This window comes from Gekko japonicus, unplaced genomic scaffold (assembly GCF_001447785.1).
Source record: "Gekko japonicus isolate JY-2015 unplaced genomic scaffold, Gekko_japonicus_V1.1 scaffold182, whole genome shotgun sequence".
Classification (NCBI taxonomy): Eukaryota; Metazoa; Chordata; class Lepidosauria; order Squamata; family Gekkonidae; genus Gekko; species Gekko japonicus.
Window position 1 is genome coordinate 1,532,482 of NW_015173128.1, and position 14,786 is coordinate 1,547,267.

General features: G+C 47.8%; 1 protein-coding gene across 7 annotated transcripts in view; it reads right to left on the reverse strand.

Annotated features, from left to right (window-relative positions):
* Positions 1-13,069, reverse strand: part of NCOR1 (nuclear receptor corepressor 1) — a 160,187-nt gene extending 147,118 nt beyond the window's left edge. For all 7 annotated transcript variants that reach the window (XM_015422051.1, XM_015422057.1, XM_015422055.1 and 4 more), the window contains exon 1: positions 12,978-13,069. The gene's annotated coding sequence lies outside the window, so the exon portion shown is untranslated. The remainder of the gene's footprint in view (positions 1-12,977) is intronic.
* Positions 13,070-14,786: the final 1,717 nt, after the last annotated feature.

Genomic DNA, 14,786 nt, shown 5'->3' on the forward strand with positions numbered 1-14,786 from the left:
CAACAGGGAAAGCACTTGCAGAACGATCCCAGCAATTCAATGGCGCGACAAACACTTCAACAGTCTGTAGCAAGGATGCCCACTCCTTTTTCTACTGCTGCCCTACTGCATAAGAGTGTGCCATGGACTGATCTCTGCCTGCAGGACCATTTAGATCTCCTTTTACTGAAGAGTCGCTTAGTCTTGCACATTGCCCTGCACATGATCAACAGAACTGAAAACCTATTCTGAAAAACCACACAACCACAGGCCCAGCATTGCAAGCCACCATGCCTTCCGAAGCCATTTGGAGACATTCAGATCCTCTAACCCCAAATGCTCTGCCGAACACTCAGCCATCCGTCTGAACCGAACTGCTGACTGGCCCGTCTCATGACTTTTTTCTCATGGCTTGTTTCTAAACTTGCCGTTTGATCCACTACCGATTTTAAACTGGCTCTATACTGCTGAGAGTGAGCTGGTGAGACAAAGCAGAATTGCAATAAATAATGGACAGATGTACGAACCATGACCGAGGTGAAAAGCAACAAAACTAGCTGACTAGATGTACTTGAGTTGCCAGAGAGGCCTTTAACACTGAAATGAAGTTGTAAGGATCCAGAATTTAGCCACAATCCAAGACATGCTGTGCCCAAATTGCAATTCTGTACAGAATTCACTTCCAGAGAATCTCGGCTTTCATATTAAAGAATAAAAGCTCCTAAACCTCGCTGCTGAAAAGGTGTGCTGAAGCATCCACAGACAACGCCTGGTGAACTGTCAGAATTTCAAAGAGTAACTTCCCAGTGATTGACAGGTGGAGCATCAGTGCCCTACACAGCATTTCACCCTTCCTGTGGCAGCAGTTAGTAACCAGCTATTCGATCGGTCCATATTCAAGACCGGCACTGCATTATTTTAACATCTGTAGCAATCAAATGTCTCCCTTTTTCAGCAGCCACTACCCCAAACCCATCTGGCCTCCTGTAATTGATGGGACTGTTTTACAAACCTCCAGTTAACGACAATCATGAAAACCAATAGCTTCTAATGCATTTATTTACATCACTGACCCCATCTTTTTCCCTAGGGGGACCCAAAGAAGCTTACATAGTTCCCCCCCTCCTCCATTTTAACCTCACAACAACCCTGTAAAGTAGGCTGGGGTGAGAGGGTGAGACTGGTCCAAGGCCCCTAGTAAGCTTCCACATGGGAGAATGGGGTTCAAACCTGGTACTTGTAAATACAGGAACAGCCATTGCCTGCAGGCCAGGGCTATGCAAAGGCCTGGTTGCCTTCGGCTGAAATTTTTAAAATGGCATCCAAAACATCTCTGCCCTGGCTCCTGGGTGCACGCACAGAGCCCCCTGCACTTTGGGTGTCAGGTACAAATCTTCAAGACAGATATGAGTGATGATCTATGCCCTAGATACGTAGCCATAAAACAGCTCTCTTGCATTCTGGGCAGGAAGCTGGGGTTCTGCATCTCTCACTCCTGAGGTTTGGCAGTTTCCTCTCCCCTCCCTCCCGCTGGCCAGCACGGGACTGCAACTGCCTTTCATTCAATACTGCAAGGAATCCGTCACAGAGCAGAGCCAGTTGACCCGATAATCCCATGTATTTCAAAAATAGCACCGCTTATGCCTTCAGGATCCTTACTGGAGCGGAAAGAGACCCCCCCACACAACCTCTGCTGCTATTCATTCACAGCTGCTAGCAGTCGTCATATGAAGCCCTCCTCTCGAGACTTGCAAGGAAGAGGCCTCCATGCTGTTCAACGAACTGCCGTTGGCCAAACCAGCACCTATTCCTGAGACGCCGGCACCTTCTCAACGGGGTTCCATTGCTACAGGCTTGGGAAGCTTCCATCGGCACGAACAGGACCAGGCCGTCAAAGCAGTCAGTTCAACTGCCAACAGATTTGTTACAGGTATAGACTGGTCACAGACTCACTACGCAGGGCAGCCTTAAGCCATTCAGCTCTATAAGCCCCAGGTTGCCAACTTGGCAATTTTATCTATTTGTAGATTCATTTATACCCTGCCTTTCTTTCTCCCTGAGGGTGACCCAAAGCAGTTCACATCATCCTCTTCCCTTCTGTTTTCTCCTCACAACAACCCAGTGAGATAGGTTAAGCTGAAAGTGGTCCAAGGTCACCCAGCAAGCCTCCATGGTACAGCGGGGATTTCAACCTGAGTCTCCCAGATCCTAGGCCAACGCCACCACGCTGGCTCTCTAGGGCTGTATTTTGAATTGAGCGATAGCTGAGGGGCCAGCAGCGCCCCCACCACCACTCCGGTCCCAGAGCCAAAAAAGCAGACAAAATGTTTTTAGCTGCTTCTTCCCCATGACAAAGCGTAAGAGAACCTCTGTAAAAGCTTCCCCTCCATGCCCCTCCGCTGCTTCCTCTTCTACTCCTGACAAGATACCAAAACCAGTGTGAATCATAAGGAAAAGGCCACAAAACCCTCCACTGTTTTTTGCTCAGGGAGAAAGCCTAATCGAACACTCTCAGCCTAATCTCCTTCAAAGGGCTGTTGTGAGGATAAAATGGAGTGGAAAATATTATAAACCATTCTGGGTCCCCGTTGGGGGGGACAGGCGGGGTCTAAAGGAAATCATCCAATAAAATAAAGAGCTCTTTTGCTTGAGCTTTGACTAAAGGACAAGGAAGAAGGCAAGAGTCCAGCAGCACCTTAAAAGACGAACGAAATTTGTGGCGGGGCCTGAGCTCTCATGAGTCACTGCTCCATATCTGAAGAAGTGAGCAGTGACTCACAAAAGCTCATACCCTGCCACAAATGATGTTCGTCTTTAAGGTGCTACTGGAGTCTTGTCCTTTTCCTTCTGCTACAGATGGATTAACACAGCTATCCGTCTTGATCTCTGCAAGGAAGAAGGTGAGATGAATAACAAAAAGGAGACTGAGACCTGGGGCTACAGGAAGAGGCCCCCAAGGGACCGGTTGTCTATGCCACCAGAAAGAGTAGGAAAATGGAGGGAGGGGTGCACTTCAGTCTAACTGCCATTCAACTAGCCGCTTCTGCTATAAAAGTCTATGGTGCTTCTAAAACAAGTTTTATGAGTTTAAAAAAAAAATCTGACCCAGCTTGCTCCAGGAACCAAACACGACTAGGATGACCCTCCACTCTCTCCTGGAACAGGAACACGTGTGTCCACTTGTGTTACTGCAGGATACTTTGCACAGAGACTTTGGCACACACATTTCCAGAGATGCATCTCCGAAAGACACAGTGGGTAGAGTGAAATGGGAGAAGAGATTCTGACAAAAGCCAGACTCAGACATGAGAATAAGCCATTTCCCTCAGCTGGGGTAGAAGAAAGGACCAGAGCCAGAAAGAAAGAGCAGGTGAGGTGAACTATGAACAAGGAGGCCCCTGGCTGAAACTGTATCTCAGTCAAGTGGATTAAGGACGTGGCCTCAGACAAGCCACTTTCCTCTCAACGCATTAGCATTCCCATGGAGGACTCTCCACCATCTGCAGCACTGGGATAATATCAGCCTTATGAGGTTCCCATGCATGCATCTGAACACTGGAAAAGTACATTACTGTTGCTGATCTGATACTACCTAAATCAGGGGTGTCAAACATAAGGCCTGGGGGCCTCAACCAGCCCCTCCAGAGCTCTTATGCGGCTCCCAAACAACCAGTGCAAGGGAGGGAACAGGAGACTGCTGGACGGGGGAGTGGGCGGATCCACTCCAATTGTGCCTTCAGCATGGCAGAACAACCTCGTCTGCAGCAGTCAAGCGGCATGGGAGTGTCTGCCCAGTGCTGCAACACTGGCTCTCCAGTCTGCCCACGTGGGTTTTCCTTTGCACCCCACTCCCAGCCCATGGGGCCCTGCAGTGAGAATACAGCAACCTGGAGCTTACCAGCTGCTCTCCTTTTTACAGTTTATATCTCAGGTACCTGGCATTATGTTTTATGGCACACATGGTCTGGCCCGACAAAGTGACATTTATGTCGAATCCGGTCCTCATAACAAATGAGCTTTCAGTGAGGGAAGCTCACTGAAAAATCATAACATGTTGAACGCATTTAATGGGAAAGTAATTTTAAATTTTTTAGGTAAAGGCTTATAACAGATAGCAACACAGTAAGAAAGGATAAGAGAGCCTGTATATCGGTTTATATCATTTTGAAATTTCATTTTATAATTAAAGATCTGTTTTAGAAAAAAATAGCAGAAGGCTTAAACAACGCTTAAATAGAAGTAAACATATACAGTTAAAACAAAGAGTTGCAAGAATTATAGCTGGCTATATGGTAGAAAGATAGGTAAGTAGATATATATGTATGAGGTATTTTAATAGATACAAGATGATGTGAATACGCTCATGTAGAAGAAGAAGAGGAAGAAGAGATTGGATTTATACCCCGCCCTTCACTACCCGAAGGAGTCTCAGAGCGACTTACAGACTCCTTTCCCTTCCCCTCCCCACAACAGACACCCGGAGAGGTAGGTGGGGCTGAGAGAGCTCTTGACAGAAACTGCTCTTTTTCAAGGACAGCTCTTATCAGAATTACGGCTTGCCCAAGGTCATCCAGCCAGGTGCAAGTGGAGGAGTGGGGAATGAAACTAGGTTCTCCCAGATTAGAGTCCGTGCACTTAACCACTACACCAAACCAAATGTTTGTTTGTCTTAAAATAATAAAAACTGATTTTAAAAAAACAAAAACAAATGAGTTTGACACCTCTGACCTAAACACATTGGCCACCAAGAGTCCAGTGGCACCTTAAAGACTAACAAAATTTGTTGCAGGGTAGGAGCTTTCATGAGTTACTGCTCACTATCTGAAGAAGTGAGCAGTGACTCACAAAAGCTCCTACCCTGCCACTAATTTTGTTAGTCTTTAAGGTGCTGCTGGACTCTTGCTCTTTTCTACTGCTGCAGGCAGACTAACACGGCTCCCCATCTTGATCTACTGGCCACCAAGGCATGTTTGGCCTTCTTATGTTCCTTCCCCCATTAATGGCCTCCACTGTGCTTACATGAACCCAACGGTGTCTCAGTCCTCTTCTTGCAAGAGATGAAGTGGGTTGTTTGCTCCCAAAAGATGATACCACAACAAAGCTGACCAGTCTCTAAGCACATCATAGCATTCCTAGTTTACCTGCTGGTACAAAGTGAGCTGGTGGGGAGGGATTACATACAAACCTCTGCAGGATACAGTTTAACTCCCACACTAACAAGAAGGTCCTGTTCCTTCACTGCACATCTATCCACTGGGAAGCTGTAAACTGTCAGAGTACTCTCAACAGGTATACTACTAGGAAGCAGTGCTCCTTCTAAGCTGAGTTAGTGTGAGCTAGCTCAGTTTTTCAGCCTCCAGCTCACACATTTTTGTCTTAGCTCAGGAAGGATGGCTCCAGAGCAAACTAATTTGTACAGTAGCCAAATCACTAGCTCACAACTTTAATGCCAGTAGCTCAAAAAGTAGAATTTTTGCTCATAAGACTCCACAGCTCAGAGGAAGCATTGCTAGGAAGCAGACCACCATATGTGTGTGTGTGTGTGTGTGTGTGTGTGTGTGTGTGTGTGTGTGTGTGTGTGTGTGTGTGTGTGTGTTCGTGTTATAGAGTTAAAGTGCCATCAGGTCACTTCTGACTTATGGCGATCCTTTGGATTCATGTCCTCCAAAACTTCCTATTGTCAACTGCCATTCTCAGGTCTTGCAAACTGAGGGCTGCAGCTTCCTTGATTGAGTCATTCAATCATTCTTGACTTAATTAAGGGTAACTTAAGTTCCATATGGGCAGCCAGGTGGATAAAAATCATTTTTAAAACATTGTAAAATTGTGATTATTTTTTTTTTTTAGTTTGTTGCATTTGCATTCCTTTTTTAAAAGCCTGGTTTAAAGTGATATCTGCATGCCATACAAACCAACAATTCCAACCCACAGAATATAAGTGCTTCCATGGCGGCAGCGGGGGGGGGGATCTTGCATGATTCCCAGCATAATGTCTTCAGTGGTCAAAAGGAAAAGCTTCTTTGCATCAATAGAAAAACTGGCAGAACCAAACCTATAATCTCTTAAAAGTGGATTACCTTCTTTCAGACAGGCTAAAACCTACTGTTTTAATGTATTGTATTAGAAGAATGAACAATGAACCAACCTGCAACTTTGGTGGTCATGCTTTATAAATATGAAATATTTATGCATTTAATATTGTCCAAATTATGAATGTATAAGATCATCAGCCTACACAGGATGCGCATTTTGTTTCTTTAAATCATGGGGAAACAGTTTTGCGCAGTCAACTACCAGCCCTTGTCTCAGCAAAGTTCTGTGCACTTAGCCTCTTGCTCAGTGTCCCTAAATGCACAGCTAGAGCACCATGCAATCTTAAATGTCACCACTGCTCCCCTCAGTATATATAAATTCTTTAGCACAAAGGGCATGCAAGCTGCATGACAGTCCTGGATAGTACAAAGGCTCCGTTTAGTTGCTATTAGCCATAATTGTTATAGGAACCAATTAGCATGCATGTTTCTTTAGAAAAATACATTAATTAACAATACTCCCCAGAACATCATCAGATCGATCATCCTCTAAAAGCGGTTAAAGCTGCCTCAGCCCGTTCATGAACTATTTCGAGTCTACCCCAGCTGTATGAAACAGTCTCCCATAGAAGAAACCTCCTGGCCAGCATTCAGGAAGGCCTGCAAGGAAGTTTGATTAAAGAGTGTTCTTGGATGAAAACAGGCCGCTACGGTCTTACGGTTGCGTCTGATTATATCACTTTATCTGATGGTCATTTTATTACTGATAGTTATCATCTTTTTGTGTTTCTGGACCCACTTTTTGGAAGTGGTAGGAAAGGTGGGAAGGAGCTGTGGCTCAGTGGAAGAGCAACTATTTTGCATGCTGGAGGTCCCAATCCCCTGCATCTCCAGGTTCAATCCCCTGCATCCCCAGCCAAAAGAACCAGATAGCAAGTCGATGTGAAAGGCCTTTCCCCAAAACACTGGAAAACGGCTAATAGAATAATTGGTACTATCATCATAAGCCAGCTTCATGGATCCATGTATCTATTTTACTGAGAGCCACTGTGACGTCATGGTTAAGAGCCCTGGACTACAAGCTGGGAGACCTGGGTCTGAATCCCCACTCATGCTACGGAAGTTCACTGGGTGATCTTGGGCCAGTCACATGCTCTCAGCCTAAACTACCTCAGAGGGTTGTTGTGACAATAAAATGGAGATATGGAGAAATGAAGTAAGCTGCTTTGGGTCCCCGTTGGGAAGAACGGCGGGGTATAAATGAATTAAATATATAAATTATTTACGAAATGAATACGAATATAAAAATTCATTCGTCACTGAGGAAAAAAATATCAGCCCCTTTTCTCTGAGAACTGATTTCATCTGCTGAAAGCTCGGAAACAGCAAAGTGCTTTGTTTTGGGGAAAAGACCATTCTTTTCCCAGCTCAGATGCTCGATGCCATCTGCAGCATTACATGGAACATGATTATGTCAAAGCACCTATTGCACCTTGCTTGTGATATCATATCAACATTAATGGCAAAATGCCTGCCCTTTGCTTTTTTTTCTTTACAAGATCAACTTCATTGCTGTGGTGTTTCTAATTTTCTAAACTGTCCCCGTAAGAGTGTGCACTTCTCTGCAGTGCCATTACAGCCCTGGAGTGCTGAGAGACACTTGATTATTCAGCAGTGTCACTGAATGTCCCTAGGCAGAATAAATACAGAGACAGGAAAGCTTTCAAGAAGGGATCCCCTCTGGCTCAATAGGAAATAGAAACACCAACCAAAATCAGGCCCAGGAAGAGGCTATCTCTGCAGCAAAATGGTCCCCCTTCCTACAATCCAATATAGGACAATCAGCTGTTGCCCCATGGGGCCAGTGCAAACGCACCTCGAACCTGCACCCTACTTCATCCTTTGGAAAGACCACCACTGGACTCCGACTTTGTTCTGCTGCCTCCACCACTGTACACTCACCATCAGCCTTCTGTTTGGTGAGTTTTGGAGATGTCACCATGAATCCACACAGACACCTAGATTTGGATACCTCCTCTGTACGCAGATCAACACAATACTAGAGGTGTCTCATACGTAACAGAGAAAGAGGTTTGTGCATTCTGTCAACTGCCCAAAAACAAGATCACCAGGCTCGCAAAACTCTTCTATAAAAAGGTCACTAGCCTGCAAAATATATTTTTCTATCCCACCTGTACAAATACCCAATACAATCAGCCTCCCAATCTAATCTAACCTCATAAGATGATTGTGAGATCAAAAAAAGCAGATGAGAAAATCATGACTTTCTCTCTGAGCTCATTAGAAGAAGGGTGAAATAAAAGCATAATAGGTAACAGACAGCTGTTAACCAGCCTGGGATAACTTCTATTCCTTACCCCTGACAAACACTTTTGGCTTCTCCAAGCTGCTGCCCCACCCTCTATCCTTGCCTCTTTCCCTCTGGCCACCAGCCTCTGTCCTCCCTAATGCTCAGAGTGGATGCCAAAAAGCCACTTGCAGTCACCATGTATCCCCTTGCTGGTGTGGGCCTCAGGTAACTCTCCCTCTCAGCCTCACCTATCTCACAAGGTTCCTTGTGAATATAAGAGGTACACAGTGACTTGCCCGAGTCCACAGGATAGGGTAGGAAGAAATCTAAATTACTGATAATTCTTTTGAATATTCAAAGGACCTAAATGCACACTGTCTCAACAAAAAATACAGCCACCCTGCAAGGCAGATAAGGGCTGCGGTCACACGGAGCATTAGCCACGCTACAGAGACAGAAGATAGGCGGATTTTCTGGGTGCGATCACAGCGCCACATCTGGGAAGTGTAGAGCTCCCGTGGCGAACCCGAGGCTTCCCACCGAAGATGCGAATACATGGATCCATGAAGGGGACCAGACGGAGGACACAGTTTGCATTCCTCTGCAGCCCTAGAAGGGGTTAAACCTGCGGAGCCTTTTGCTAGAGAGGCCGCTTCTTTGCCGTGCCGCAGGATTGTCCTGTGATCGGCACCTGCCCCCTAACCACGGGACCTCGACGGGACATCTGATCGCGCAGCCGCGCGTTATTTTGCTCCGGGGCAAACAGCCCCGCTCCCCCCCCCCCGCATTTTCCTGCCCGTGTGACCGGGGCCAAGTGTTGTCATCCCATATGGAAGATGGAGGTTTGCGGCTGAGAGACTATGGCTGCAGTCACATGTCCTGAAAAACCTCTGTTCATCCCTGATGGGCATGAATATAGTTTGTCGCTGTGCTTGCACACTCCCTCTCTCACTCTCTTTTGGCTTTGGGAAACCTTCAATCAAACGCAGAGGTGCAGTGTTATTTGAATGGGTTTGTTTGTTCCTTTCTACGTGCTGAGATTTCACAGTGTATTTAACTGAATGCCAAACTAGTTTTTTTCAGGTACACCGTCAACAAAACAGAGGAGGTTGTCTTACATCTGTGTACAAGCGACAATCATGTCCAATAATAATTTGTTTTGTGCATTACTTTTTTTTAGAGGGTCATTTTGCTTTAAGGTATAGTATATGGTACTATCAAGGTTTGTGAAAAAGAAATCAGCCCCAATTTGCCCAGACACCTATGTTCAGATGTCACAGCAAACTGGTGTTTAAGGCTTTCAAAAACAGAAAATCTTCAACTGCACTCCATTTGTGAGGGGAGAGAGGAGGGATGGAACACAGCAACAAGTGGCAGTCATGCCCATCATGGACAAACCAAAGTTTGTCATGACCTTTGACCGTAGCCAGTGCCTTGCCTAAGGTCACCTAACGAACATCTGGCAGAGGTCAAATCTGAACTCTGAACTTCCTGGTTCACAACAGGATCTCTAAACACTATGCTACAGCAGCGCTCAAACTGATAAGTTAATCATTAGCCAATCATATATCTAAATACTTAAAAATATTCCCACGCTGATCAAACCACCATTGAAAGCCAAGGGACTGAAACAGCCAAATCATGTACAAAAATGGGGGATGGAAGGGAAGAGAATAACTTTATGTTGTGAAACCATAAACTATACTAATAACAACCTCCAATTAACAAGAATCAAATCTATGCAAGATAAATCAAGACTATCTTAAAGTAAGCAAATGAGGCCCAGGAGCAAAGGAGCAGGTGGAGTTTTGTGATGTCATCCAAGAGCCACTTAGTAGTAAAGCACCTGCAACTGAGCCTCAGCCATTCTGGGGCTTGAGATGCTTACAAAAATCCCGAACAAACATCTCAGGAGCATCAGCAAGACAGGTGCTACATCTCGGGCAGCAACCAAGTTGGGGGGAGGGACCTGTCAACCTACAGCCTCCCTTCTAGGGAAGGAAAGGCGATACACCGCTTTTAACTGCCCACAGTGTCTAGACAGACACAAAGATTATGCGTCCACAGAGAAATGACTCCCAGTGCTTGGGACTTCCCCAACCAGACTCTGTCTCCCCTGCTCTTCATGCCTCACATCACACCCACATGCTAAAATACAAGTTCGAGAGGACCTCCACCCTGCAATCTTGCCAGGTTGCTCCAGCATCCCAATGTTTTAGCCCACCCCATTCAAGGACTTGGGGCTGACAAGACAAAGTTACACCTCAGGGCCAGTGTTCCCTCTAAGCTGAGTTAGTGTGAGCTAGCTCACTGTTTTTTAGCCTCCAGCTCACACCTTTTTGTCTTCGCTCAGGAAGGAAGGCTCCAGAGCAAACTAACTTACGCAGTAGCCAAATCGCTGGCTCACAACTTTAATGCCAGCAGCTCACAAAGTAGAATTTTTGCTCACAGGACTCCATAGCTTAGAGGGAACATTGCTCAGGGCATAAGACTCTAGCCCTTGTTCTCAAGGTCAAGGACAGCTTTGCCTGTCCTCACACGGCAGCCAAAACCCAGGCTACACCCATCAACCCAGCCTAGGGTCTTCCGCTTGTCTCTCTTGCTCCACCTACTTCCCCAACATCCCTAGGCACCCCACTGGGTGACTCCAGACCCAGTATCCAAGGGGCCACACAAAACATAGCCAAGACCTGACTCTTTTGCAAGACGACTCACAACATGTAGCATTTCCTTCCACCTGACCCATCCACCATGCTTTTGCTTCAGCCTAGCACAGTGATGGCGAACCTTTCAGAGACCAAGTGCCCAAACTGCGACCCAAACCCCACTTATTTATCGCAAAGTGCCAACACGGCAATTTAACCTGAATACTGAGGTTTTACTTGGGAAAAAACAACTCATACATTAACTTAAGATGATCCAAACAAAGTAAGGAAAGCAATCCCAAATGCTTTCATTTACTTAAAATTATTTGGCAGAGAATTCGACACTTTAATGATGGTCTGGGCCTGGCTGGGGCGATGGCACGCGTGCCCGCAGAGAGGGCTCTGAGTGCCACCTCTGGCACCCGTGCCATAGGTTCGCCACCACTGGCCTAGCATATACTCTGCACTACAGCATTCAATCAGAGGCTACTTCCCAAGCACACAAAAGTTGACATCCTAGCCATACTTCCTAACCTGACTTATTCACCCATTTCTCCCAACCCCTCGTTTCCCAGCTCAATGTCAAGTCTTACCAAACTGCAGCTATCCCTTTGCAATATTGGTTTTCCCTGCAGACCAGCCCATCAACAGGCATGGCACCTCATAAATTAAACTTCACTCACACAGCCGCCGCTACACTTCCTGGAAACCCCATCAAGCCAACACCCAATTTGCCTTCACCCACATTGCCTGTTTACCCCAATACACACACATCCAGCTCTCACTCTCTCTTCATTGCCCAACCTTAGCTCTGCTTCAGAATCTCGCTGCCCCTCCCCCAACCTGCAGACCATCAGAGCCCCCCCCACCCATTCCTTCCCTCTCTCCCATGCTGCCTACCTATCTTCATCTCCCAATATCACCCTACATTCCCAAGTCTTTCTTTCTCTCCTCTTTCCCCCCTCCACACTTGCTCCTAAAACCTGATATGTCAGTCCTCCGAACCTATCCTAAATTCCCCCCATTCTTACACATTCCTTCTCTTTTCCCAATTATTCAGAAACCCTTTCATATCCCCCCAGGTTTCTTGAATCACCCCCTTTCCCTTATGGAGGCAGATCAAGATGGGTAGCCGTGCTAGATCGTCTGTAGCAGTAGACAAGAGCAAGCGTCCAGGAGCACCTTAGAGACTAACAAAATTTGTGGCAGGGAGGTAGCTTTGGTGAGGCACTGCTCACTTCTTCAGATACAGGTAGAGTGAAGAAGTGAGTCATGACTCACGAAAGCTCCTGCCCTGCCACAAATCTGGTTAGTCTTTAAGGCGGCTCCTGGACTCTTGCTCTTTCTGACCCTTTCCCCTGTGTTTCCAGACGAGGGTTCTTCCTACCCCACACTTACCTCTCTATATTCTTCCCCTGCTAGGTCAAGTTTCCTAAAAGGCCCCTCCCTTTTCTTTGCCCCTCCAGAACCCTGATCACCCCCGTCCTCCTTCTTCCCCATCTGACATCCTCAGTACCCTCCCCTCCTCCCCCCACCCTGCGGCTCCTTGACTGTGCCACCTTCCCCTCTACAAGGCCTAATCAACAGCCCCCCCTCCACGCCCGCCTACTGATGACCCCCCCCCAGAACACGATGGAACCCCCCCCAGTATAACATCCGACCCCCCCCCCCATTCTCCAGTCCCTTCTCAACCCTCGTTACACTACCCTTCCCCTAGCATGCGCGCGCACAGAGAGCTACCTTAACCACTAGACGGACACCCCCCTGCTCCTCCTCACCCCTTCCCAATTTCCCGGGGGACTCCCTCTCCACCCCCAATTTCCTGATGCGTCCCCTCTAGTAGGTCTTGCTTCGCCTCCATTTCTCTCGTGCTCCCTTGATTGGCTGCTTTTTCGCCCCCACGGGGCCTGGTCGGCCCTCCCCCCCCCCTTCCTTCACCCCCCCCGCGCCTCTAAGGGGCCCTCCCCCTAGCTCTTGCCGGCCGCCCCTCTCCGCCGCTCTTTCACCTACCGACAGTGGGGCGGGCGCGGCTGCAATCGCTCGACGCCGTCGCAACCTCACCTCCGCCTCAGCACCTCTTCCTCTGCGGCCGCCATTTTCGCTCCCCCTCCCTTCCCCCATCCCCCCTGGCTCCGGAGGCCCCTCCCTCGCCTCGGCACCCGGGGTCCTGACAGCCACATAACAAATACGCCGCCTGTGTTAATCTTTTATTTTAGAAAAGGGGGTCCGGATCAACTGAGCGATGCTTGAGGGATTCCGTTCCGAAAGGACTCCATGCCGCCGCGTCGCGGCTTGCTTTGGGAGACTGAGACGGCGGTCAGTTCACGTTCTAACTACAACCCTTCCAAGACCTTCCGGCCGGTGCGGTAGTGAAAAAAAGCAAGGCCTCCTTCGCTCGGAGGTGGGACGGGCTGGGGATTGGGACAACAGTGCCGGCCAATAGGAGAGCACAGGACGAAGGGGCGGGGCACTGAGCTCCCAGCCAATGGGAGAGGACAAACTGAGCGGCTGCCGGCGAATGGGGTAAAAGGAGCGAAGGGTGTTCGGGTAGCGCTGGCTGTACTTGAGTGAGAATAAGGCGCTGTCCAATCAGAAAGCAAGAAATGTAGGCATTCTGTAAGTCAGCTGTCCTGATACCAATAGGAATACTGCATCTATCTAGGGGTTAAATTAACGAATGAGGAAACAAAGATGGGGGGGGGGGGGTTTAAGACTTGGTATTGGAGAACGAGAGAAACAGGTAACGATTGGCCAGGTTTTGAAGTTTACCCCCTCCGCCTTTCATTAAAATTGTTAGCCTTTCCTCAACCTCAGATTGTATAACGTCTGGAAATAATTATTTTCAAAACAAATTGAAAAGTACTCAGAACGTGGAGTGATTCAGCAAGAGTACTTTATTAGATCAGGAACAAGACAAAGAAACCAGCTCGCAGGCCGGTTTATATGCGTTCAGAAAACCCGCCACCAAGCACACCTAAACACACCCCCTACTCCCGATAGGCTATTTACAGTAACCGGGCGACCATTGGTCTCCCGGCTGGGAAGCTGGCCCTTTGATTGGGCCGGCTAGGATCCTATGGATCCTTTGTCTTTCGACTGAAGCTACTGAGGAATATTGCCTGGTCAGCCCGGGCAAGTCCGGGCATGTCAGGCTGAATGCACTACACGTGGTAATGGCGACAGTACATTACAAGGAGTCAGAGAGAAGCCAGAGATGAGTGGACATCTACGGAAGAGTGAAGAAGGAGGGCGTGGAGTTCACAGTTAAGGCAAATCCAGGTAGATTTAAGGTTTGAAAGCAAGCCTGAAGAGGAGCCTGGGGATCTCCCAGAATTCCAGTTGATCTCCAGACTGAGCCATCTAATAAGGGATCAGGCAGATGATGGCTCTTGGGGAGGCGCTTTGGCTCAAGATGCTCTAACACTGAGCCACAGCCCCTCCCCAAGAGGGAAAAGGTGTGTGGCTTCCAGGTTCTAGAGGGAGAGTCGGTTTTTATACCCCACTTTTCCCCATGCAAAGGAGTCTCAGAGCAGCTCACAATCCCTTTCCCTTCCTCTCCCCACAACAGGCACCTTTGTGAGGCAGGCGGGGCTCCGAGAGCTCTGAAAGAACAGGTACAGGCTCGAGGTCACCCAGCTAACTTCACGTGGAGGAGGAGGAGTGGGGAAGGAAACGCCATTCTTCAGATTAGAATCCACCACTCTTATCCACCACACCATGCCGGCTCTAATGCTTACGCTTTTTCCCCACAGCAGTGGAAGGCTAAAGTGTTGGGCCTAAGGCTTCACAGGAGAGGTGTGATTACTTGAGGGACTTGAA